General features: G+C 44.3%; 1 long non-coding RNA gene across 1 annotated transcript; it reads right to left on the reverse strand.

Moving 5' to 3' along the window:
- Positions 1 to 20,083: 20,083 nt before the first annotated feature.
- LOC138850004 (uncharacterized) lies at positions 20,084 to 26,259 on the reverse strand. Its single transcript, XR_011389388.1, has 3 exons — positions 24,699 to 26,259; positions 24,256 to 24,294; positions 20,084 to 20,284 (listed from the first exon to the last, which is right to left on the reverse strand). It is a non-coding gene; the product is annotated as an uncharacterized lncRNA (long non-coding RNA).
- Positions 26,260 to 26,646: the final 387 nt, after the last annotated feature.

Consider the following 26,646-nt stretch of genomic DNA (forward strand, 5'->3'; position numbering starts at 1 on the left):
AAAGAAAAGGAATTGACAGAATAGCAGATAAAGAATGCAAAAGAATGTTTGCATGGAAAGGTAATGACTCACAAGAGGAAACAGACAGTTTAATGAAATTAGGAAAACAACGCATACATGAATGAGAAATTTAGAGATCTTGATAAAGAACCAAACAGAGGTCTTGAACTTGAAGACCTCAGCCAGCCAAGTAAGAAATGGAGTTGAAGGGGCTGGTTCCATGGCTCACTTGGTTAATCCTCTGCCTGCGGTGCTGGCATCCCATATTGGAGCCAGGTTCTAGTCCCAGCTGCTCCTCTTCCAGTCCAGCTCTCTGCTGTGGCCCGGGAAGGCAGTGGAGGATGGCCCAAGTGCTTGGGCGCCTGCACTCACATGGGAGACCAGGAGGAGGCACCTGGCTCCTGGCTTTGGATTGGCATAGTTCCAGCTGTGGCAGCCATTTGGGGAGTGAACCAACGGAAAAGGAAGACCTTTCTCTCTGTCTCTCTCTCTCTCACTGTCTGTAACTCTACCTGTCAAATAAATAAATAAAATCTTAAAAAAAAAAAAAGAAATGGAGTTGAAAACCTTGACAGACTGGACCCAGCAGAAGAAGGAATATCTGGAATAGATGATAGGTCTTTTGAAATGTCAAAAGATAGAAACTCAGATAAAAACAAGAAAAGAAATGAAGACAGCCTTAGAGACATTTCAAAAGCCATTAAATTAACAAATATTCCAATTCTGGGGATCCCATAAAATGAAGAAAAAGTAAAAGACGTAGAAAACATATTAAATGAAATATATGTGAAAACTTGCCCAACCCCAGGGATGCTATCGACATCCAGGTACAGAACCACAGATAGACCTGAACAGAAAGGGTCCTCACTTCAGACACGTAGTCTAACTGTCCAACACAACCCAGAGAATTCTAAATACTCCTGAGAAAAGCACCAAGCCACACTCCTTTCGACCAATCAGCAAAAGTGTTACAGGCCATGCTGTATTCCATGTTCTGGAAGAAAAACTGCCAACCAAGAATACCATACCAGGGCTGGTTCTGTGGCATAGTAGGTTAAGCCTCTGCCTGCAGTGCTGGCATCCCATATGGGTGCTGATTCGTGTTCTGGCTGCTCCACTTCCGATCCAGCATCTCTGCTGATGGCCTGGGAAAGCAGTAGAAGATGGCCCAAGTGCTTGGACCCTCATACTCATTTGGGAAACCTGGAAGAAGCTCCAGATTCCTGGCTTCAGATTGGCCCAGCTCCAGCCATTGCAGCTGTTTGGGGAGTGAACCAGCAGAAGGAAGACCTCTCTCTCTGTCTCTCCCTTTCTCAAATAAATAAATAAATATTTTAAAAAAGAATACCATACCTAAAAAGCCATCCTTCACAAAGGAAGGACAAACACTTTTCCAAAAATGAGCAAAAATTGAGGGAATTCATTCTATTGGCAGGCCTTGCAAAAGATAATTAAGATTATTCTACATCCAGAAAGAAAAGAAAGATAACTGGGACCAAGAAAGCAGATGAAAGTGTAAAACCCACCGAGATGCACAAGAGAAAGATAGAAAACAGCTAATCCTCATCAATACAGAAAACCACCAAACCACAAAAGAAACAAGAGGAAGAAAGTGACAAAGGATTTTAAAAATAAACAGAAGAAAAAGTTTTAAATGGCAAGACTAAGTCCTTACTTCTCAATAACAACCAGGAGAGTTAATGGACTAAATTCCCCAAGTAATAGATACTGGTTGGCTGCATGGATTAAAAAAAAACACAAGGTGCAATGATATGCCACCTCCAAGAAACTCACTTCACCAGTAAGGACACACACAGAGCTTGAAAGAGGATGGAGGTGGGGCCGGCACCGTGGCTCACTTGGTTAATCCTCCGCCTGTGGCACCGGCATCCTATATGGGCACTGGCTTCTAGTCCTGGGTGCTCCTCTTCCAGTCCAGCTCTCTGCTGTGGCCTGGGAGGGCAGTGGAGGATGGCCCAAGTGCTTGGGCCCCTGTACCCACATGGGAGACCAAGAGGAAGCATCTGGCTCCTGGCTTCAGATTGGCGCAGCACCAGTTGTAGCGGCCATTTGGGGGGTGAACCAACGGAAGGAAGACCTTTCTCTCTCCCTCTCGCTGTCTATAACTCTACCTGTCAAATAAAAAAAAAAAAGAAAGAGGATGGAGGGAAAAGGATTTTTTTAAAGATTTATTTATTTATTTGAAAGGCAGAGTTACAGAGAGGCAGAGAGAGAGAGAGAGAGAAGTCTTCCATTCACCGGTCCACCCCCAGATGGTCGCAATGGCCAGAGCTGCACCGATCCGAAGGCAAGAGCCAGGAGCCTCCTCAGGGTCACCCATGTGGGTGCAGGGGCCCAAGGCCTCAGGCCATCTTCCACAACTCCCCCAGGCCATACCAGAGAGCTGAATTGGAAGGGGAGCAGCCAGGATCCAAACCTGGCACTCACATGGGATGCCATCACTGCAGGTGGTGCCCCACCTACCATGCCACAGCATCAGCCCTGGGGGGAAAAAGGATATTAACCACAAATGAAAGTGAAAGTGAGAAGGAGTAGCTATGATTATATCAGATAAAACAGACTGAAGAAAAATCCTAGAAAGAAAACAAAGATAATCACTATATATTGAACAAGGGATCAATTCACAAGAAGATATAATTATTGTACAACAGGTCTTCCAAAAGTGTGTGGAAATGTGCATGATGAAAAAAATGGCATGGATTTAAAAATTTTTTGCACCAAAATAAAGTTAGCTTTTAATTCCATTTTTCCATGACCTCTCAGTAGTACCTTCATAAATGTACATGCACCTAATGCCAGAGCACCCAACTTTATGAAAAAAAATTTTTAGATAGACTTTAACACAAAAACTGTTAAAAGAGACAAAGAAGGGCACTATGTAATGATTAAGGGATCAATTCAACAGGAAGATGTAACTATTATAAATGTATATGTACCTAATTACAAGGAACCTGGCTATTTAAAATAAATGTTAAGGAATCTAAAGGGAGACATAGACTCCAATACAATAGTAATGGGGGACTTCAATACCCAACTTTCAGCAATGGACAGATCAACCAGACAGAAAATCAACAAGGAAACAGCAAGGTTAATTGACACTATAGACCCAATGGAACTGATAGATATCTACAAAACTTTTCATCTTACAGTTGCAGAATACACATTCTTTTCACCAGTGCACAGAACTTTCTCAAGGATTGACCACATACTAGGCCATAAAGCAAGTCTCAGCAAATTCAAAACAATAGAAATCAAACCATGCATCTTCTCAGACCACAATGGAATGAAGCTCTAGAACATATGCAAACACATGGAGACTGAACAACATGCTCCTGAATGAACAGTGGGTCACAGAAGAAATCAAAAGAGAAATCAAAAACTTTCTGGAAGCAAATGAAGATAACAACACTACATATCAAAACTTATGTGATACAACAAAATCAGTGTAAAGAGGAAAGTTTATAGCAATTGGTTCCTACATCAAGAAATTGGAAGGGCACCAAATAAATGAGCTATCAATGCATCTCAAGGATCTAGAAAAACAACAGCAAACCAAACCCAATACTAGTAGAAGAAAATAAATAATTAAAATTAGAGAAGAAATCAACAAAATTGACTCCAAAAAATTACAAAAGATTAGTAAGGCGAAGAGCTGGTTTTTTGAAAAACAAAATTGACATACCATTGGCCCAAATAACCAAAAAAAAAAAAAGGAGAGAGAAGACCCAAATCAATAAAATTAGAGATAAAAATGGAAATGTAACAACAGACACCACAGAAACAGTCATCAGAAATTACTACAAAGAGCTGTGTGTCAACAAACTGGGAAACCTAGAAGAAATGGATAGTCCTGGACACATATAACCTACCCCAATTAAGCCAATGAGACATAGAAAACCTAAATAAACCTATAACCAAGATGGAAATTGAATCAGTAAAAAAAGACCCTCCCCCCCAACAAAGTAAAGTCCAGGACTGGATGGATTCACTGCTGAATTCTACCAGACATTTAAAGAACTAACTCCAATTCTTCTCAAGTTATTCAAAATAATTGAAAGGAAGGGAATCCTCCCAATTTTTTTTTTTTTTTTGACAGGCAGAGTGGACAGTGAGAGAGAGAGAGAGAGAGACAGAGAGAAAGGTCTTCCTTTTCTGTTGGTTCACCCCCCAATGGCCTCTGCGGCTGGTGCACTGCGCCGATCTGAAGCCAGGAGCCAGGTGCTTCCTCCTGGTCTCCCATGCAGGTGCAGGGCCCAAGGACCTGGGCCATCCTCCACTGCAGTCCTGGGCCACAGCAGAGAGATGGACTGGAAGAGGAGCAACCGGGACAGAATCCAGCGCCCCAACCGGGACTAGAACCCGGAGTGCCGGCGCCACAGGCGGAGGATTAGCTTATTGAACTGTGGTGCTGGCCCCAAATTCTTTCTACAAAGCCAGCATCACCTTGATTCCTAAACCTGAAAAAGATGCAACAGAGAAAGAGAACTATAGACCAATTTCCCTGAATTGTGGTCAATCGAATTAACAACACATCAGAAAGATCATTTACCCGAACCACGTAGGATTTATCCTTAGTATGCAGGGATGTTTCAACATTTGCAAATCTATCAGTGTGATACATCACATTAACAAACTGAAGAACCAAAGCCATATGATTATCTCAATAGTTGCAGAGGAAGCATTTGATAAAATACAACACCATTTCATGATGAAAACTCTAAGGAAATTGGGTACAGGAGGAACATTCCTCAACACAATCAAGGCAGTTTATGACAAACCCACAGTCAGCATCATATTGAATGGAGAAAAGTTGGAAGCATTCCCACTGAGATCCAGAATCAGACAAGGATGCCCACTCTCACCACTGCTATTCGTATAGTCCTGGAAGTTTTAGCCAGAGCCATTAGGCAAGAAAAAGAAATAAAAGAGATACAAATTGGGAAGGAGGAAGCCAAACTATCCCTGTTTGCAGATGACATGATTCTATATATAGGGGATCCAAAAGACTCCACTAAGAGACCATTGGAACTCATAGAAGAGTTTGGTAAAGTAACAGGATATAAAATCAACACACAAAAATCAACAGCTTTTGTATACACAGACAATGCCAAGGCTGAGAATGAACTTCGAAGCTCAATCCCATTCACAATAGCTTCAAAAAATCAAATACTTTGGAATAAATTTAACTAAGGATGTCAAAGATCTCTATGATGAAAACTATAAAACATTAGAGAAAGAAATAGAAGACATACAAAAAATGGAAAAATCTTCCATGTTCATGGATTGGAAGACTCAGTATCATCAAAATGTCAGTCTCCTGAAAGCAATTTGCAGATTCAATGCAATACCAATCAAAATTCCAAAGATGTTCTTCTCACAGCTAGAAAAAACGGTGCTGAAGTGCATGTGGAAACACAGGAGACCTCGAATAGCTGAAGTAATCTTATACAACAAAAACAGCCCTTAAGGAATCCTAGTCTGGATGAAAAGCCCATGAATGCATTTCAGGCACAGAAAGCCAAGACACTGTGGCAAAAAATGAAGGATCTCTTTGAGTGAGACCCCAGTGGAAAGAAGTGGCCATCAAAGAAAGATGTACTTTTCTCTAAAGGGAGGAGAGAACTTCCACATTGATTATAGCCTTTTCTAAATGCTGATGGTGTTTGTGGATTCAAAAGGTTTCCATAGCCTTGGCAGCTCATGTGAATAGCCTCAGATGGCCAATGACATCATACATAAGAATGTCAATTTCTAAGTTAACAACAGGAGTCACTATGCAGGACCTCTGTCCTCAATGAGTTGTATTATGAGAGTTAACTGTAAAACTTGTTCTCAAACAGTCTGTGTGTGTGTATGTGAGTGTGTGCAAAATGTTGAAATCTTTACTTAGTATAGAGTTGGTCTTCAGTGTATAAAGTTAATTTAAAATGAATTTTAATGAAGAATGGGAGAGGGAGGAGGAGGAGGGGTGGGAGTATGGGTGGGAGGGTGGATATGGTGGGAAGAATCACTAGATTCCTAAAGTTGTAATTATGAAATTTTTTTTTATTTATTTTTGACAGGCAGAGTGGACAGTGAGAGAGAGAGACAGAGAGAAAGGTCTTCCTTTGCCGTTGGTTCACCCTCCAATGGCCGCCACGGCCGGCGCGCTGCGGCCGGCGCACCACGCTGATCCGATGGCAGGAGCCAGGAGCCAGGTGCTTTTCCTGGTCTCCCATGGGGTGCAGGGCCCAAGCACCTGGGCCATCCTCCACTGCACTCCCTGGCCACAGCAGAGGGCTGGCCTGGAAGAGGGGCAACCGGGACAGAATCCGGCGCCCCGACCGGGACTAGAACCCGGTGTGCCGGCACCGCTAGGCGGAGGATTAGCCTATTGAGCCGCGGCGCCGGCCCGTAATTATGAAATTTGTAATCGTGGGGCTGGCACCACGGCTCACTTGGTTAATCCTCCTCCTGCAGCGCCGGCATCCCATATAGGCGCCAGGTTCTAGTCCCGATTGCTCCTCTTCTGATCCAGCTCTCTGCTGTGGCCCAGGAGGGCAGTGGAGGATGGCCCAGGTCCTTGGGCCCTGCACCTGCATGGGAGACCAGGAAGAAGCACCTGGCTCCTGGCTTCAGGTCGGCGCAGCGCCATCCATAGCGGCCATTTGGGGAGTGAACCAACGGAAAAGGAAGACCTTTCTCTCTGTCTTCTCTCTCACTGTATGTAACTCTACCTATCAAATAAATAAATTAAAAAAATAAAAAAGAACTTAAAAAAATAAATTTGTATTCCTTAAATAAAAGGTTTCTTCAGAAAAAATAAATCCTGCTGTGGCCTAAATTTTTTAAAAATCCCCCCCAAAAAATAAAATAAATGATAAAGATCAGAAGCAGAAATAAATGGAATGGAGACTAGGAAAAAATACAAAAGATGAATGAAATGAAGATTTGGTTTTTTGAAAGGATAAACAAAATCAACAAACTTTAGCCAGACTAAAAAGAAAATAGAGAAGGCACAAATAAATCAAATCAAGGTGAAAAGGGAAATTTAGCAACTGACACATCAGGGTAGAGTGACCTCTACCCTAGTCAAGGGGGCAGATGTCCATGTCAAGGTGAGTTGAACCTTTCACCCTGGCCACTGGGAAGTTTATTTGTGACTGGGAGAAGTACGGACTCTGTAAGGAATAAGTCGGGCCAGAAGCTGGCAGGTGCACCATAAACACAAGGATACTGTGGTAACTATGGAGGGGAACAGTGGCCCCCAGAGATACTCACGTCCGCATTCCGGAGCCTGTGACTGTTTCCTGTCTGACAATAGGGCATTTGCAGGTGTGAATGCAGTAAGGATTCTGGAGATAGGAAGATGATTCTGGGGCGTTCAAGTCAGCTTATGCTCATATGAAGTGTTTCCAACAGGGGAGAGGGATGGAAGCCGAGACAGAGCGTGGTCTGTAAAGATGGGGGAATGGCATAGCCCAGGATGGAGGGGGATCAACTGCCACTAGAAAACTCCTGGAAACAAGTTCAGCTGTGACCTCAGAGGGAACATCCCTGCGAACCCGTGGGTTTCAGCCCAGCACCATGGCCTCGACCCAGGTCGTCTCATCCACCCCTGGGTGGTGACACATTTGCCGCTGTGGCCATCCTGGGAGGCAGGGAGGAAACAGGGTAGGGGAAGGGGAAAAAGAAAGAAGTTGAATTGCAGGGTGCAGAAACCAGTGAATGATAGGAGTGAGCTGTGGTGGTGTACAGAACAGCAGGGTGATTAGGTGACAATGATTCGGGGTGGAAGAGAGGAGTTTGGAGTTTCCTGACACAAAGAAATAACAAGCGTTTAAGGAGATGGCAATGCCAGCTACTGTGATATGATCATTACACTCTGTATAGAAATAAATGATCACACTCTTCCCCTTGAATACGTACAATTACTATGTGTCAAAAATTTTGAAAATCAACAAAAACTCACTAGCCAGATATCACCACGTTTAATGTCCTAATAAATACACTTCCACAAATTATTAAAATTGCCCTTGAGATATTCAGTAATGTGATGTCTGGGCGTTGATAAAATCCTAATGATTTTCCAGTGTGATTGTTCCTTTTTTATTTGGTATCTCCACTCAAACACCACCCTCATACGGTAACCTAATATGTTACCGTATTTCTCTATATATTTCTTCCATCTTTCTCTTTGTACATTATATAATTCTCTCTTCTCTCTCTCTCTTTCTCTCTCTCTCTCTCTCAGACACACACACACACACACACACACACAAGGTTTAGGTCATTTTTAAAAAGAGGATTCTATTATTAATGCTTTCTCTTGCTCTGTTTTTTTTTTCACCCATCAATGCTTTTAGAATCCCACCCAGTCCACAGAAGCTTTGTAGTGTTTTAGCAACACAAGGTTTTTAGTGATTAAACAGTGTTCTGTGGTTGAGATGCAGTATAACTAATCTAGCCACGCTGTTGTTGATAAGTATTCATTTTGCTTTTTTTTGTTTTTCCCCCAAAGAAACCAATGCTGTAACAAACACCCTCCTACACAGTCAACACATACTAAAGTCCTGTAAGTGAGATCACCATGTCTTCTACATTTTCACTGGTGTTGCCAGATAAATGTCTTTCAGTCAGGCATGTGGGAGAATCATGTGCTCTCACATTTCTAGTAGCAACAGGAGACTTCATTCTTTTTTTCCTTTTCTTTTGTTTTAATCATTATCATTTATATTTAAACGGAAATACAGATCATTAAAAGTGTATGAACATAGGGCTGGCCCACGGCTCAGTAGGCTAATCCTCTGCCTTGCGGCACCAGCACACCGGGTTCTAGTCCCCGTCGGGGCACCGGATTCTGTCCCGGTTGCCCCTCTTCCAGGCCAGCTCTCTGCTGTGGCCAGGGAAGGCAGTGGAGGATGGCCCAAGTGCTTGGGCCCTGCACCCCATGGGAGACCAGGAGAAGCACCTGGCTCCTGCCTTCAGATCAGCGCGGTGCGCTGGCCGCAGCACACCAGCCATGGCGGCCATTGGATGGTGAACCAATGGCAAAGGAAGACCTTTCTCTCTGTCTCTCTCACTGTCCACTCTGCCTGTCAAAAAAAAAAAAGTGTATGAACATAGAACACAAAATGTAGTTTTTACTCAGTTACATGAATGAGGCTGTTTTTAAGTTTCTTTACTCACAACCCCTATTTTAACCATTGAACAAATTGTACTTAAATTAACAGTAGTAAAAATGTAAAAATTCAAATTTTCAAATTTCAACATGGAATACGGAACAACAACAACAACAAAAAATGCAGGAGGTGTCTTCATTACCAAATAGATCAACAAATTCACAGACACTCACATACTTTCTGAGGCATATCAAAACACCTGCGTCAAAGGTTGCATTCATTTGAGAGGTATCCATATATGTTCAGTGCTGAGACAATTTGTAGCAGTTACAGTATATACAAAGCAGTATTAGACTACTATGGTTCACATTGGAGAAACACAGATTTAAGCTTTATGCTACAACTTGCCAATCTAACATTATAGCTAACGCAGTGACAATTTCTCATTTCATATTTTTCTTCTGAAACTCAATAAACAAGTTCTCATTTATTTTTTTAAAGATTATTTATTTATAGAGAGGTTGAGACAAAGAGATCTTCCATCTGCTGGTTCACTCTCTGATGGCCACAACAGCTGGAGCTGAGCCAGGCTAAGCCAGGAGCCAGGAGCTTCCTCCAGGTCTCCCACGCGGGTGCAGGGGCCCAAGCACTTGAGCCATTTTCCACTGCTTTTCCAGGCCACAGCAGAGCTGCATTGGAACAGGGGTAGCTGGGACTCAAACCAGCGCCCATATGGAGTGACAGTGCCATAGGCAGAGGATTAGCCCACTGCGCCACAGCAGTGGCCCCCGCAAGTTCTCATTTAAACACATGGAATAATGTCATGCCTTCTTTCTGATAACAATACATGTTAAAATACAAAACTTTGTATCATGGAAACTTTACTGTGAAAAGGCTCCCAACACAGTACAATCATAAAGTTTCTTCTTTGTAGATGCCATTAATTTATAATTATTTTAGTAACTAAAACAGTAATAGATTATTGGGCAACAAAAATGTCAGTATGTCACCATCTGTATTTAAGTATAAGCACGTCACACCCACAACCATGGCAAGTAAATGCCCTCACATGTCCTCCACTGCTTCTGGGGTTCCTTTCCATATCACAGGAGCCAGTTCAATGGATACCATGGGGTCCCACCCTATCTCTGGAAGTTCCTTTATTACAAATTTTGGAATTTAACTAATGGAACATCTACAGTCTCAATAAGCTAGTTTTTTTTTTCTTACTCTTCACTAATTAGCTCTAATACAATATGGAATGTTTTAAATATCTATAGACGCCTTGTTAAATTGATTAAAGATTTCTAAAATACAATTAGTGGGTAAAATATTAACCAAAAAAATAACAATAAGAGGTTTTTTTAAAGATTTATTTATTTTATTCAAAAGGCAAAGTTACAGAGAGGCAGAGGGAAAGACAGAGAGAGAGAGAGAGAGAGAGCGCGCTTCCAACCACTGGTTCATTCCCCAAATGACTGCAATGGCTGAAGCTGTGCCAATCCAGAGCCAGGAGCCAGGAGCTTTTTCCAGGTCCCCCAGGCAGGTGCAGAGGCCCAGGGACTTGGACCATCCATCTTTCACTTCTTTCTTAGGCCATGCCAGAGAGCTGGATCAGAAGTCAAGCAGCTGGGAGTCAAACTGGAGCCCATGTGGGATGCTGGCACTGCAGGCAGTAGCTTTACCTGCTGTACCACAGCACCAGCCCCAAGAGTATTTTTGAGACTATTTTTCCCTAACTAGAAAAGCTATGGGATTTTTAATGAACACAGATATAATGACATTTTAACCCTGCTCTTTTACAACATCAATAATAAGAGTAAATGCATGAAGCAGAGAAAAAAAGAGCAGAATTTCAGGAGAAAAATCTAGTGAACATTGAATTTTGGATGCCTCAAACACAAAGGGTTCACAGTGCTTATAAGCACTATCATTATTTTCATCCTTTAAGTAATTCAAATCTTTATTTCATTTCTAATTTTATCCAGAAATAGAAACTTAATTCATTACATAATGTATCTTATCAATTTGTTTTCAAGTATTCAAGTAACTCAAACCCAAGTATTTTCTTTTGTGGCAACAACACACTAACGGACTGAGCTTCAAAGACAAGGAAAAATTCACTTAAAATAACTGGTACACTCTTCTGCCCAAAGAAACAGGACTAAGACTTAACAATGTAATCATACAAATGGTATGTAATAAGAGAAGAAAAAAAAAGATGGCCCAATATAACCAATGTCTTCTTTTTTTTCTTTTTTATTTAGTAAATATAAATTTTCAAAGTACAGTTAATGGATTACAATGGCTCCCCCCCATAATTTCCCTCCCACTCACACCCCTCCCATCTCCCGCTTCTTCTCCCATTCCATTCACATCAAGATTCATTTTCAATTATCTTTATATACAGAAGATCAATTCAGTATATATTAAGGAAAGATTTCATCAGTTTGCACCCGCATAGAAACACAAAGTGTAAAATACTGTTTCAGTACTAGTTATAGTATTACTTCACATTGGACAACACACTAAGGACAGATCCCACATGAGAAGTAAGTACACAGTGACTCCTGTTGTTGACTTAACAATTTGACACTCTTTTTTATGGCGTCAGTAATCTCCCTAGGCTCTAGTCATGAGCTGCCAAGGCTATGGAAGCCTTTTGAGTTCGCCGACTTTGATCTTACTCTGACAGGGTCATAGTCAAAGTGGAAGTTCTCTCCTCCCTTTAGAGAAAAGTACCTCATTCTTTGATGGCCCTGTTCTTTCCACTGTGATCTCACTCGCAGAGATCTTCCATTTAGGTCTTCTTTTTTTTTTTTTTTTTCCAGGGTGTCTTGGCTTTCCATGCCTAAAATACTCTCATGGGCTCTTCAGCCAGATCCGCATGCCTTAAGGGCTGATTCTGAGGCCAGAGTGCTATTTAGGACATCTGCCATTCTATGAGTCTACTGTGTATCCCGCTTCCCTATGATGGATCGTTCTCTCCCTTTTTGATTCTATCAGCTAGTATTAGCAGACACTAGACTTGTTTGTGTGATCCCTTTGACTCTTAGACCTATCAGTGTGATCAATTGTGAACTGAAATTGATCACTTGGACTAGTGAGATGGCATTGGTACATGCCACCTTGATGGGATTGTATTGGAATCCCCTGGCATGATTCTAACTCCACCATTTGGGGCAAGTCCGATTGAGCATGTCCCAAATTGTACATCTCCTCCCTTTCTTATTCCCACTCTTACATTTAACAGGGATCACTTTTCAGTTAAAATTTAAACACCTAAGAATAATTGTGTGTTAATCACAGAGTTCAACCAATAGTACTACTACCAATGTCTTCTTTTTAAAAAGATTCAAAAACAGATCACCTTAATATATGGCTAGATCCGCAGTAACAGGATATTCTGAACCCTAGGAAACCACCAAACAAAAACCAGAATAAGATCCATTTCCCTACTGTTTTTCCATAAATTTTCCTATTGTTTACTTTGGATTTCCTTTGTAATTTTACTGGGAGATTCTCTGCCTTTACCTCCTTTCATAGTGATGACCATGTTTCTGTGTGTAGCATATCCTTAAGCATCTTTTGTAAGACTGGATGAGGGGGCCAGTGCTGTGGCGCAGTGGGTTAAACCCCTGGTCTGAAGCACTGACATCCCATATGGGCATCGGTTCTAGTCCCAGCTGCTCCCCTTCTGATCCAGCTCTCTGCTATGGCCTGGGAAAGCAGTAGAAGATGGCCCGCACAAGTCCTTGGGCTCCTGCACCCACATGAGAGACCTGGGAGATCCAGAAGAAGCCCCTGGCTCCTGGCTTCAAATCGATGCAGCTTCAGCCGTTGCAATCATCTGGGGAGTGAACCAGTGGATGGAAGACCTCTCTCTCTGTCTCTATCTCTCTCTATAACTCTGTCATTCAAATAAATAAAATAATAAATAGATCTTAAAGAAAATATTGGATGAGTAGTGATAAATCCTTTCAATTTCTGTTCATTTTGGAAGGTCCATATTTCACTTTCATTCATAAATGAGAAATTTGCAGGGTACAGGATTCTGGGTTGACAGTTTTTTTCTCTTACGGCTTGGAATGTATCTTGCCATTCTTCCTTGCCTGTAGAGTTTCTGATGAGAAGTCTGCTGTGAGTCTAATTGGACATTCTTTCTTCAGCCTCACCAAGTCTGTTGTTGAGGCTTTCCACTGCATTTTTTTTTCATCTATTGAGTTCTTCCCTTCCAATATTTCATTTTATTTTTTCTTTAAAATGTAAATTTTTTGTGAAAAATGTTCATTCGTGTCATGTATGTATTTCTTTAATTCATGGATTTACTTCTGATTACTTCTAAGTAATCCTACAACCAATTTTTTTAATTCCGGCATTCCTTCGATCTCTTTTGAAATCCTACAACCAATTTTTTGAAATTCCAGCATTTCTTCAATCTCTTCATTTTCACTTGCTAGTATTGAAGTGTTGTGTTCCTTTGGAGGCGTCATGTTGTCTTATTTTTGTTTTTTGAGTTGCTGTGTTTATTTTTGGGCATTTGTGGAGACACTTGTTTTTTTCCCCTGTGATGGCTTTTTTCATTGGACTATACCTCTGTGGTTTAGTGGAGTGTCTGCTCTTTCAGTGAATACCTTGAGGTGTGTCCTGGGCATGGCTAGAGAGCTCTGTTCAGTGTTCCAGGGTAAGGGCAGTGTACAAGGTAACACACAAATTGGGCATAGTAAATCTCTCTCTCTCTCTCTTTTTTTTTTTTTTTTTTTTTTTTTTTTTGTCAGAGTGGAGGATTAATCTGTCCTATTGTTGTAGTCTCACACTCACCTCCTCTCCTCCAAGGAAACCAATGCCTGGTCACCAGCCCCAGTGGGTATAATATTTGTTTGCATTGCCACAAGAACCACACAAAGGATCCATGCAGTCCTTGGTATAAGCATGGATCCCATGGCAATAACCCTCACCAGGGAATCAGGGAGCCCTGAAGCTGTAGAGCCACTCACAGTGACTGCCCAAAGTCCCAGGCACACCCTGCACCTTCCCACGCAACCGCAGTGTTTTCATAGTTCTGGCACACTAGGCTCACACAGTCACTAGCACCCAGCCCCCTGTCAACACTCTCAGACAAACTCAGGTGTCTCCTCTCTGCTGGTTGCTAGGCACATGGACACGAGCTGGTGCAGCTGCTTATGCATGTCCAAAATGGCGCCCACCCTCTCTCAGCCTGTTATAGGATGCCAGCACTGGGTGGTCAGAGAGAGAGAAATGTGCCCCTCCTTTTTTCCCTCCAAGTTGGCAGGTACACTGTCCCCCACAGGGCGCCAGGCTCTTCCTGCAGCTTTATCGCCAATGGCTTAGGCTGCTACAGTCTGGTCTCACTTCACTCTCCAAAGCTGGTGCTGAGGCTCCTGGCTGCTGGTGTCCTGAGTTGTGCACATCCACACCCTCCACACAGATCCAAAGTATCCTTCTAATTTGCAAATTTGCATGGAGTTTCCTCTGCGATTTTCTCCCTGCCTCTTCCCTGAGATTGGGCTCTCTCCACTTTTTTTTTTTTTAACTGTCTTCCTCTAGCCTAGAGCAGTAAGCACCCTTCTGTTCTGCCACCTTGGTGTCTGACCAAGACAATTCTTTCTTTAATTTTCAGATATTTCAAGGAAGACACAAACAGATTAAATGGCATTATAATACACAGGCTATTTGGGAATAGCTAATTTTTCATTGACCAGCAAGTCAGAGATTGATTCCCATGTTATTATGAAAATTTTGTACCTCCCATTTCCCATTTCCCACCCTGCTTCTGATAACAGCATCCCATTTCCTTTTGAGAAATGAACTCTGCTCCATTGTATCTAATTCTGTTAAAGCTTTAAATTTTTATTTTTTATTTGAAAAGAAGAGAGACACAGAGAAAGATAGAAACTGAGAAAGAGAGAGAGAGAGAGAGAGATTTCCCACCTGCTGGTTCATTCTCCAAATGCCCATAACAGCCAGGGCTGTGCCAGCATGATACCAGGAGCCCAGAACTCAGTCCAGTTCTCCCACTTGAGTGGCAGAGGCCAAACTACTGGTGCCATATCTGCTGCCTCCCAGGATGCGAGGTACAGGAAGCTGGATGGGGAGCACAGCCAAATCAAACTCGAGCACTCCTACGTGGTATGTGGACACCACCAACCATCTTAACTGCTGTACCAAACACTCACCCTGGTGAGATTTTACAGGAGGGTGTCTGGCCTCTCCTGGCCTGCCCACGGGGAGAACTTGTGAGCGAGGCTGGGCCAGCCAGACTCTCAAAGGGAAGACGTGTCCATGCCTGCTCACGAGGCAGCTAGGAGCTTGTTGCAGTCCCTGGAGGGAGCCCAGCTCTCGGCCCAGGAAGGATTCTGTCCGCGGAGGATCACTGGCTCTGCCAGCAGAGCCACCCTTCCCTTCCAGAGAAGCTCCCTGGGTTCCTGTGAGCCTGCTTCCTGCTCAGAGAAGGCTGGGGCGGGGGGGGATGCTCAGAGGTCTCGGGTCCTTTTTCAATGTAATGGGTTTAGCACGGACCCTGTCCACTGGGTGAGCGCCACATTCCTGTTACCTTCTGAAAAAGCCCTTCCCTTGTGTGGGCCTGAAATGAGGGTGGGCGAGGCCTACTGGACTCTCAGACACCTTTTTACCTACTAGGAAGTTTCTCTGAGATGCCTAGGAACCCCACAAACGTCCCTTTCGCATCCTTTGTCTTTCAGATCTTTGCCCTTACCCTGGGGATAAATTGGTGGTAAAGACCTGGGGTGGAGAAATTTTGTTTTTCAAATCTATGCTTCCTGGATTTTAAATATTTTACCTAAACTCTACTTTAAAACTGAACTAGGGCAAAGGCCCTGGCTTAGAGGTTAAGATACTGGTTAAGGGGCAAGCATTGTGGCAGAGCAGGTTAAGCCATCACTTGAGGTACTGCATCCTGTGTTTGAGTGCCTAGTTCCAGTCCTGAATACTCTGGGCTTCTGGTCCAGCTTCCTGCTAGTGCACTGGGAGGCAGAAGACGATGGCCCAAGTGTTTAACACCACATTAGGTAAGTAATTGGTGGTGGCCAAGATGGAGTCACATTATCACACAAATAAAAGTATCAAAACTGAAGCCCAGAGATAAAGAAGACATAGTTAGTACAAAAAAGAGTGTTTGTGACATGCGCAACTTAGGAATGGGAACCAAATTCCCAGAAAGCAAAAACAGATGTGGAACAGAAGCAATATTGGAAGAGATAATGGCGGAGAGTTTTCCAAAATGAAGCACTTCAAAACACAAGATCAAGTAGCTCTACACACGCCAGCAAGGTGCGTACAGAGGAAACACACTTAGGCACAGTGTAGTAAGACTACCGAAGTTCCGGCCGGCGCCGCGGCTCACTAGGCTAATCCTCCGCCTAGCGGCGCCGGCACACCGGGTTCTAGTCCCAGTTGGGGCGCCGGATTCTGTCCCGGTTGCCCCTCTTCCAGACCAGCTCTCTGCTGTGGCCAGGGAGTGCAGTGGAGGATGGCCCAGGTGCTTGGGCCCTGCACCCCATGGGAGACCAGGAAAAGCACCTGGCTCCTGGCTCCTGCCTTCGGATCAGCGTGGTGCGCCGGCTGCAGCGCGCCGGCCGTGGCGGCCATTGGAGGGTGAACCAATGGCAAAAGGAAGACCTTTTCTCTGTCTCTCTCTCTCACTGTCCACTCTGCCTGTCAAAATAAATAAATAAATAAATAAATAAATAAAAAGAAAAACAAAGAGACTACCGAAGTTCCAAAAGGGAAAAAAGAGGAAATGCTAAAACACAGCAAAGAGAGGGACAGGGCCTTCCAAGAGGCAAAACTAAGATTGGTGGCTGACTTCTCAACAGAAGTGATGCAAACCAGGAGACGATGCTGTGTCTTTAAAATAAGGAGACAAAATAATTACCAACCTCAATTTTTTAAAAGATTTATTTATTTTATTTGAAAGGCAGAGTTATATAGAGAAAGAGAGGTCTTCAATCTACTGGTTCACTCCCCAGATGGCTGCAATGGCCGGAGCTGCACGGATCCAAAGCCAGGAGCCAGGAGCCTCCTCAGGGTTTCTCACGTGGGTGCAGAGGCCCAAGGACCTAGGCCATCTTCTACTGCTTTCCCAGGCCATCGCAGAGAGCCAAATCAGAAGTGGAGCAGCCAGAACTCAAACCAGTGCCCATATGGGATGTCGGCACCGCAGGTGGCAGCTTTATCCACTACACCACAGCACCAACCCCCAACCTCAAATTTTTATACTCAAACAAAAGGTTTTAATTAAAATAATAGAAAAGCATATGATACAGCAAATATTAACCAAAAGAAAGTGGGTAAAGCCAAACTAGTATCAGACTTAGGAGAATAAGGCAAGAAGTGTTAGGAAAGGTGAAGAGACTTGGCTTGAGGGAGCTTGAAAAGCTTCGTGGAAAATGGAATTAGAAGATAAGTTTCTTTTGGTGAAAAATAATTGAAATTCATGCACAGTTTCATCATAATACATATTTTTATGAGCTTTTTTAATATCTTTTGCGTGCATGGGTATCAAATGTTTGTGAAAAAAAGTCTTACCTTTTAATTCCATTTTCCACAAACCTTTTGGAGTACACTCAACTGAAGATCAAGAACTCAATTAAGCAGTAAGATATTGCAACTCTAAATCAGAGTGAAAGAAAAATACATAAAGCAAAAGAATAGAACCACAAAGACAAATTCAGGGTCACAGAGGAGGACTTTACCATGTCCCCTTTAACAGTTCATAAATGCATTTGTGAGCTGCGAAGTAAGGGAGAGACCCCAGTACACACCCTGAAACCGAGTTCCTCCATAAAGTTTGTCCCCTCAGTGTATCATTGGCTGTCACTGGCCCCAGAAGGAGTTCCCAGAATTAAAAAAGAACAAGACCAAATAACCTAGTATAAAATGAGCAAAGCCTGAACAAGTAACTTATCTATACCAAAAAGCAAAACACCTCGTATATACAAAAAAAAAAAAAAAAGAGGTCCTCAAATATATGGAACAGTGCTCATCATCACTCATAATAAGAGAAACATTTAACATCATCACACCAACATAAAATTTTCACCGATCATACTGGCAACCTACTCTGTTATCAAGTCCCCAGGGAAGCAGACACCCATATTAACCAACTCAGGCTGCGTTTGAAATCGACTGGGTGACTTACACTAGGAATAAACAGACAACCAAACCTGTTTCCTAGCAGTTCTGGAAGCTGGGAAGTCCCAGAGCAAAGCGCCCGCCAATATGGCTTCTGGTGAGGGCTCTCTTCTCTCTGGCAGGTGGGCCGCCTTCTTGAACATGCTCACAGGAGCTCTTCTTGGTGCGGGCAGAGTGGGGAGAGCAGGCTCAGGCACCTTTCCCATTCCAGCACTCCTTTTCATTACTCCACTCAGCTCTGATTAGCTACCAAAACCCCCATCTCCAAATACTATCAAACCAGGGCTTAGGGCTTCAACGCACGAACTTAGCGAGACACAAGCATTCCGTGCATAACAGCGCCCCACAGAGGGCAATTTGGTTATGTCCATCTTAAGTTGAAATCCTACTCCCCAGAACCCCAGATAGAGATCCTATTTGTAGGGTGGGATCTTAAAGAGGTAACTAAGGTAAAATGAAGTCGTTACTGTGGGTTTTATAAGAGGAGACCGAGACCCAGGCATGAGCAGAGGGACGATGCTGTGAGAACGCAGGGAGAAGCCAAGGCTAATAGCCCCAGATTGAAGAGACCTGCCGACACCGTGATCTCACAGTTCTGGCCTGTAGAACTGTGAGACAAATTTCGGTTGCTCAAGTCACCCAGCCTGCGGCATTTGCTATAGCAGGCGCAGAAAAAATAATACAGCAGCACACAGGCAAAATTCTAGTTTTACTGCTAGTCTCCTCGTTGTAGCATGGCTTATGAGAGGAAGAGGGGCAGCTCTGCCGGTGACCGCCTAGAGGGCGCTGATTGGTTTGGGTCTCCCTATGCCAGGGTGCAGTGCAGCCTTGTGGAAGACGGTCAGAATACGGCACCAAGTTTAAGTGCACAAAGCGGAGGGCATATTGCCCCGTGATAAAAATAGCAGAGGATATTCAAAGGCATGAACATCTCTTTGAATAAAGTAGCATGGAAATGGAAATTTACACGGGAACCAATGCCAGCACTTATCTGTTTGGTCGCTGAGCCATGTGGATGTGTCACACGGACGTGTCTCCCGCACGCGTGATTGGCTGAGCCGTGTGGTCCCCAATTTACTACTTTACATTGGGTGCACACGGTGCTTGGGTGCTGCTCACTTTGACCTTTCCCGGGCTATCGTTTGGTGGCCCCAGCCTCTCTGGATGTTGGATGCTGGGCAGCAGCAGTGAGCACAGTACAGTTTCCAGGAGCCTGCGCAGGAGCAGCCGCACTCTGCAGTGTGCTGTGCTGCTGAGGAGGGCAGGCGGCGGGTTAGCGGCATTCAGTGCACCTCTGCTCAAGGTGGTTTTACAGGAACGTAGCCTCCTCTGAGTGGCGGAGCATCTGTATCCTACATGGGTGCATGACTGTCTCCCATGTGGGCACGCCCCGCGTGGATGTTCCTGTGTGGGTGTGTCCACCTTAATATATTACTCTGGAGGGCACTGGAGCTGCTCGCTGTAATTTCTGGTTCTCCTCCTCCTCGGCCCATGGTCGTATTGCGTTTGTGCTTTCCCTGCAAGTTGGAAGCACCCATGTGATTCGCTCGGGTCTTGCTCTCACCCTAGAGGTCACCTGAGGTACTGCAGGGGGAGCATGGCGGAACAGAGCTGCCAGGCAGCGGAGGATGCATGTTCCAGGTTTGAACTTTGGCATTGCTGTTAGTTAGCACAGCACAACTGGTGCATTCTGACTGTGATATAGTTAGTTTTTAAATTAAAAATAAAAACACATGTATAAGTCTGAATGCAGAGGAGTCAGAGTGATTTGAGTTGTAGAGTTTTAATACAAGAAATTACTGATGACAGCACGGTTTGGGGGAAACAAGGAGTTGGCTGATAAGAAGTAAAGAAAACGCTAAAGAATTGGAGAGGAGGGCATGTGGTGCCTCAGGTTACGCTCCTGCTTGGGATGCCTTCATTTCACATCAGAGAGTCTGGGGTCGAGTTCCACTTCTGTGTCTAATCCAGGTTCCTGCTAATGCATCCTGGAAAAGAGGAGATGATAGCTCAAGTGCTTGGGCCCTGCCACCCATGTGGGAGACCTGGGCGGAGAGCCTGGCTCCTCACTTCGGCCAAGCACCAGCTATTGCAGGCATTTGTGGAGTGAACCAGCAGATGGAGGATTTCTCTTTCCCTCTCTTCTCTCTACCCCTCTTCTTCTCCCGCTCTCCGTCTCTCTTACTTCCAAATAAATACATAAATAACTCTTAAAGAGTAAGACATCAGGGCCAGCACTGTGGCATAGCAGGTTAAATCCCTGGCCTGCAGTGCCAGCATCCACTATGGGTGCCGGTTCGAGTCCCAGCTGCTCCACTTCTGATCCAGCTCTCTGCTATGGCATGGGAAAGCAGTAGAAGATGGCCCAAGTCTTTGGGCCCTGCATCCACGTGGGAGACCTGGAATAAGGTCCTGGCTCCTGGCTTCAGATCGGCTCAACTCTGGCTGTTGCGGCCATCTAGGGAGTGAACCAGCAGATGGAAGACCTCTCTCTCTCTCTCTCTCTCTCTCTCTCTCTCTGCCTCTGCCTCTCTGTAGCGCAGACTTTCAAATAAGTATTTTTTTTTAAAAAAAGAATAAGTGAATATTATAAAGAAATTTTTGCTAAAAAAAACATCATGATCAAAACGGCCATTTCCTAGAAAAATAGAACTTAACAAAATTGAAAATAATAAATTTTAAAAATCTGAATAGGCCTGAAATTTTAAAGCACCTGAGCAATTTTCTCTTCTGATTTATGAAGGAAAAAAGCCATTTCCTTGTAGGTTACATCTACCAGGATGCATGGTTGCAAATAATAAGAACTCAACAAACTGGCCCAGCTATTTCAGAGTGTTTGGCTCAAGAAACTGACAAGGCCAGCTCAGCTGTGGCCTCAGGCTCCTGGCCCACCTGCAGCCGTGATGCTATCCCAGCTCGATGGTTCCTCCTGGCCTGGCTCCCCTCCCAGCCAGGTCCTCCCTGAGTCTGGCAACTCCTCTTCCAACCTTCCAGGAACTCAGGTTCCAGGAAGCCTCTTAGAACACACCCTTATAGACCTGCAGCTCACACCCAGTCTGAGCGCTGTGCTGGCCAGCAGACAGGGCTGCCCTGTGACTGCTGCGAACCCCCTTCACCATGTCCCCCCCCGCCCATGTCCCAGCCCCTTTTCTGTTGCTAGTAACACAGAGGCACTAACTGGCTCAAGGTCAAGGGGCTGAATCTGGCAATGGCCTTCTTGCTGTCAGAGTCCAAGGCCACACAAAGGATCAGGTGGTGAGAGTGACAAGCAGCACACAAGAGAACAGCTAAACTGGCTCTTATAGGAGACCCAGTCTCAAGGCAACCCATCAGCCCTGTGATCCGATAACTCATTCATGAGGGCAGAGTCCTTTCACCTCTCAAAGGTCTCGCGTAGCCCCTTACTATCGCAGCATCTCATAATGAGGATGAAACTTCAACATGAGTTTGGAGGGGCCCAGCTCTAGCACCCTTCAAAATTGTGCTCTTTGGGCAGTCAGGTGCAGCCTGAGTAGCCACAAGAGCAGATGTCGAAGAGACCCAGGAAAACAAAGTCTGTTATGCCCACAGGTCCTGAAGGCAGGAGGCACCCTGTGCCACACGGGACCACCCGCGAAAGACAGCAGGATGGTGAGGAGGCAGAAGACAGGAGCGAGGAAGGGTTAAGCCAGAGGCTTTCCTGGAGCTTCCCTGGGAAAGGCAAGGCAGGGCAGGGCAGCTGGTTTCCAATCGGCTGGTTTGAGTCTGTCATCAGGCTGTAAGTTGTAAGGGTGCTGGTGCTATGGTGTGAATGCATGCGTCCCTCAATGTTCATGCACTGAAAGCTTCATCCCCAATGGAACAGCACTGGGAGGTGGGGCCTAACAAGTGGTGGTTAGGTCAGGAGCGCACCGCCCTCACCCATGGATTCCTGGCAATGCCCTGGGAGTGGGCTCACTATTGGGAGTGGGTTTGTTATAAAAGCATGCAGGGCCCTCACTTGCTCTCTTTCTCTCACATCTCCTAGCTCGTCTGCCTTCCGGCATGGTATGAAGACTAAGGAAAGCCCTCATCCAGTGTGGACCCTTGATCTTGGACTTTGCAATTTCCAGACCATGAGCCAAATAAACATTCATTGTTTATAAATTATGCAGTCTGCCATATTCTGTTATAGCAGCAGAAAACAAAGACAGGTGGTTCCTTACTACGTGGTACCTGGCTTTGTGTTGATTAAGGCAGAGGAATATTGTCTCCTGGCTGTATCAAAGACATAAGGCTAAGCATTTACTGTCTCTAAAAGTTGGTGCTGGGATAGGCAGTCTTTCTCCAACTGGAATGATTTTTTTTCAGATGTTAAAACATTATAACAGGATCAGCACTGTGGTGTAGCAGGTAAAGCCACAGCCTGAAGTGCCAGCATCCCACATGGGCACCAATTCAAGTCCTGGCTGCTCCACTTCCAATCCAGCTCTCTGCTATAACCTGAGAAAGCAATGGAAGATGGCCCAAGTCCTTGGGCCCCTCCACCCATATAGGAGACCCGGAAGAATCTCCTGGCTCCTGCCTTTGGATCCACTCAGCTCCAGCCATTGCAACCATCTGGGGAGTAAACCAGTGGATAGAAAACCTCTCTCTCTCTCTCTCTCTCTCTCTCTCTCTCTCTCTGCCTCTCTATAACTCTGCCTTTCAAATAAATAAATAAATCTTTTAAAAAACATTATAACATACAGAAAAATTTTAAGAACATATACAACATAACAGAAAATCAGCTTCACAACTCCATTGGTATAGACACAAGTAAACTTTGACTCTAAAAGGTCAATTTTTGTCCTGATTTTAATTAGACTTAAAACGTTTCCATGAACCCCCAAAAGTGTTGTATGATCCAAGGCATTGTATGAACAAGCTAGCACTGCCTGTGGGGGGACTTCCTGGCTAAGCTGGGGTCACAGGTTCATCCAGAACCTGTGGAGGTGGGGTCCACCCAAACCACACAGATCAAGAGTGGAGAAAGGGTCCTACCAACAGAAAGCAAATCTCTCAGCAAAAAGGTGCAATCACCCATCGCTCAGCAACAAGGGCATGGCTGGGTGATTTTCTCATTGCCTGGACACCTTAGAGTGATTCACAGTCAGTCAGAGTGGCCTCTTGCTGCAGTCAAGAGATAGGGTAAATGGGAGACAGATGAGGCTGCTGTGGGCATAGCACAACCCACTGTTTTACAAGAAGCTTTCTTCTGTAAGCAGAAAGAATGCACTCTAAAATAAGGTAAAAATATAATCCAGTAAATACACAAGCTTGTGACATTCATTCCTCATCACAATCAAGTATTATGTACTGCACACAAGTGTATGGTCTATACTCAATCCCTTTGCTATCTGAGACAGACAGAGAGGGAGAGAGAACTCCATCTGCTAGTTCACTTCCCAAATGTCCTTTACGCTCAGACTGAGCCAAGGCCGAAGCGAGAGCTGGGAACTCAGTCTAGGTCTCTCCTGTGGTGGCAGGGACCCAGTTACTTGAGCCATCATCTCTGCCTCCCAGGGTGTACATTAGCAGGAAGTTGCAATCAGAAGTCAGAGCCAAGAACTCCAATATGGGCATATTAACTCCTAAGCCTAATGCTGCACTATGCTATACTCTTAAACAGCTGGCAGTGCAGCATCACACACACACACACACACAATATGTTACACCACAACATCACAATGGCTACAGGATCATTAGGCAATGAGGACTTCTCAGCTCCCTATTATGGGACCACCATTGTATGTGGTCTGTAGCTGACCACAATGTCTTTTACAGTGTATGACCATAGTATGTAAAAAGGTCCCATACAGCAAGTCACAGAAGGCCCCAGGCAAGGCAAAGCTGAGGTTGTGTCAGCAACCTCTGAGACACACTTCCTGAGACAAGAAGGAGTGAGGAAAATTGGAACAGGGGACAAAGATACGAGGGAACAAATAGACCAAGCTCTAACCTTGAGGGGCTCTTAGCCAGGATCTCTTCTACTGGAAACCTGTTGGTTTGAGAGCAAAACCCAGAGGCCATTGATGAAAACATTGGTTGGACCATGTCCTGGGCTGAACTCACTCATTTGTTCTTGTGGTCAACATTCATCATTCATCTAGTGTTAAAGACTTTACTCTTTTTTTTTTTTCAGTCTGAGTATTATTTTAACTTTTATTTAATAAATATAAATTTCACAAGTACAACTTTTGGATTATAGCGGCTTTTCCCCCCATAACCTCCTTCCCACCAGCAACCATCCCATCTCCCACTCCCTCTCCCATCCCACTCTTCATCAAGATTCATTTTCAATTATCTTTATATATAGAAGATCAACTTAGTATATACTAAGTAAAGATTTCAATAGTTTGCACCCACACAAAGTATAAAGTACTGTTTGAAGACAAGTTTTACCATTAATTCTCAAAGTACAACACATAAGGGCAGAGATCCTACATGAGGAGTAAGTTCACAGTGACTCCTGTTGTTGATTTAACAATTGACACTCTTATTTATGACATCAATAATCACCCAAGATTCTTGTCATGAGCTGCCAAGGCTATGGAAGCCTCTTGAGTTCACCAACTCTGATCTTATTTAGACAAGGCCATGTTCAAAGTGGAAGTTCTCTCCTCCCTTCAGAGAAAGGTACCTCCTTTTTTGAAGGCCCGTTCTTTCCACTGGGATATCACTCACAGAGATCTTTCATTTAGGTCATTTTTTTTCTGCCACAGTGTCTTGGCTTTCCATGCCTGAGAAACTCTCATGGGCTTATTAGCCAGATCCGGATGCCTTAAGGGCTGATTCTGAGGCCAGAGTGCTGTTTAGGGCATCTGAAAGACTACTCTTAGTGGGGATATAAATAGGGCGTGTGCTCTGACACAGGAAGCAGAGGAGAGACACCACATTGTAGGATGCTGAGTGTTTCCTGAAACTTGGAACTCTTTGCTTTATCACCTTATGCATCCTTTCACCTGTTTGTCTTTATACAACAGATGTCAGATGTATTACCTCCACGTATACTACAAGCCCCGTCAAGCAATAGGATAGCTTTCTCTTTTAGCAGTCATTCGTATTTTGAAAGAATGTAAAAGGAAAAAAAATAGTGTTGTGTATTTGGCCAGACACTCAGCATTTCTGTGGCTCTTCTTTCATTTCCGAAGTCCCAAGTTTCCCACTGGGTTCCCAGTCCTTCAAACTGATCTGCTTTCAACATTTCTTTATAGCAGAAACTGATAGCAAACTTCGTATCTTTCATTTGTCTAAGAATGTCTTATTTCACTATTTTCATCCATTTTCACTGGATCTAGAGTTCTAGGTGTTAGGGATTGAAGGTTTATGTCCCTCCTAAATGTGTATCCCAAAATCTAATCCACATTGTGGTGGTGGTGGGCGGTGGTGGGATCGTGAGAGGAGAGCCCTCACGATGGAGATGAAAAAATCATGAAAGGGGCCCCAGGGAGCTCCTCTGCTTCTTCTACCTTGTAGGGATGCAGCAGGAAGGCACCTGCTTGTGAGCCAAAAGAGAGCCCTCACCGGATGTCGAATCTGCCAGTTCCTTGATCTGCGCCTTTTAAACCTCCACAGCTGTGATAGTCTGCAAAGTTCTTCTGTTTCTAAGTCAGCCAGGTATTCTGTTACAAAGGCCTGAACAGATTAAAACCTTGGGTTGGGGGCCAGTGCTATAGCACAGCAGGTTAAAGCCCCAGCCTGCAGCACCGGCATCCCATGTGGGCGCCAGTTCGAGTCCCAGCTGCTCCACTTCCGTTCCAGCTCCCTGCTGTGGTCTGGGAAAGCAGTAGAAGATGGCCCAAATCCTTAAGTCCCTGTACCTGCGTGGGAGACCCAGAAGCTGCTCCTGGCTCCTGGCTTTGAATCGGCTCAGCTGTGGCTGTTGCAGTTATTTGGGGAGTGAACCAGCGGTGGAAGACCTCTCTCTCTCTCTCTCTCTCTCTCTCTCTCTCTGGCTCTACCTCTCTCTGTAACTCTGTCTTTCAAATAAATAAAATAATAATAATAAAAAAACATTGGGTTGATGATTATTTCCCTTCACTAGTTAAAAGATTCTACTCCATGTCTTCCGATCTCGTCGTTTGTTTTTCTTCTTGTTCTTGTTCTCATTCTTTTTCTGCTGCTGCTGCTGCTTTTTAATCCTTCTTTTAAATTTGTTTTAGAGGCAGAGAAACAGCCAGAGAGCTGCCATTTGCTAGTTTACTACCCAAATGTTTGCAATAGCCAGGACTGGGTCGGGCTGAAGCCAACAGCCAGGAACTTGATCTGGGTCTCCCATGTGGGGAGAAGGAACCAAATTTCTTGAGCTTTCACCTGCTGCCTGCCAGAGCCTGCCTTTGCAAGAAACTTA

Source organism: Oryctolagus cuniculus, chromosome 6, assembly GCF_964237555.1.
Source record: "Oryctolagus cuniculus chromosome 6, mOryCun1.1, whole genome shotgun sequence".
Lineage (NCBI taxonomy): Eukaryota > Metazoa > Chordata > Mammalia > Lagomorpha > Leporidae > Oryctolagus > Oryctolagus cuniculus.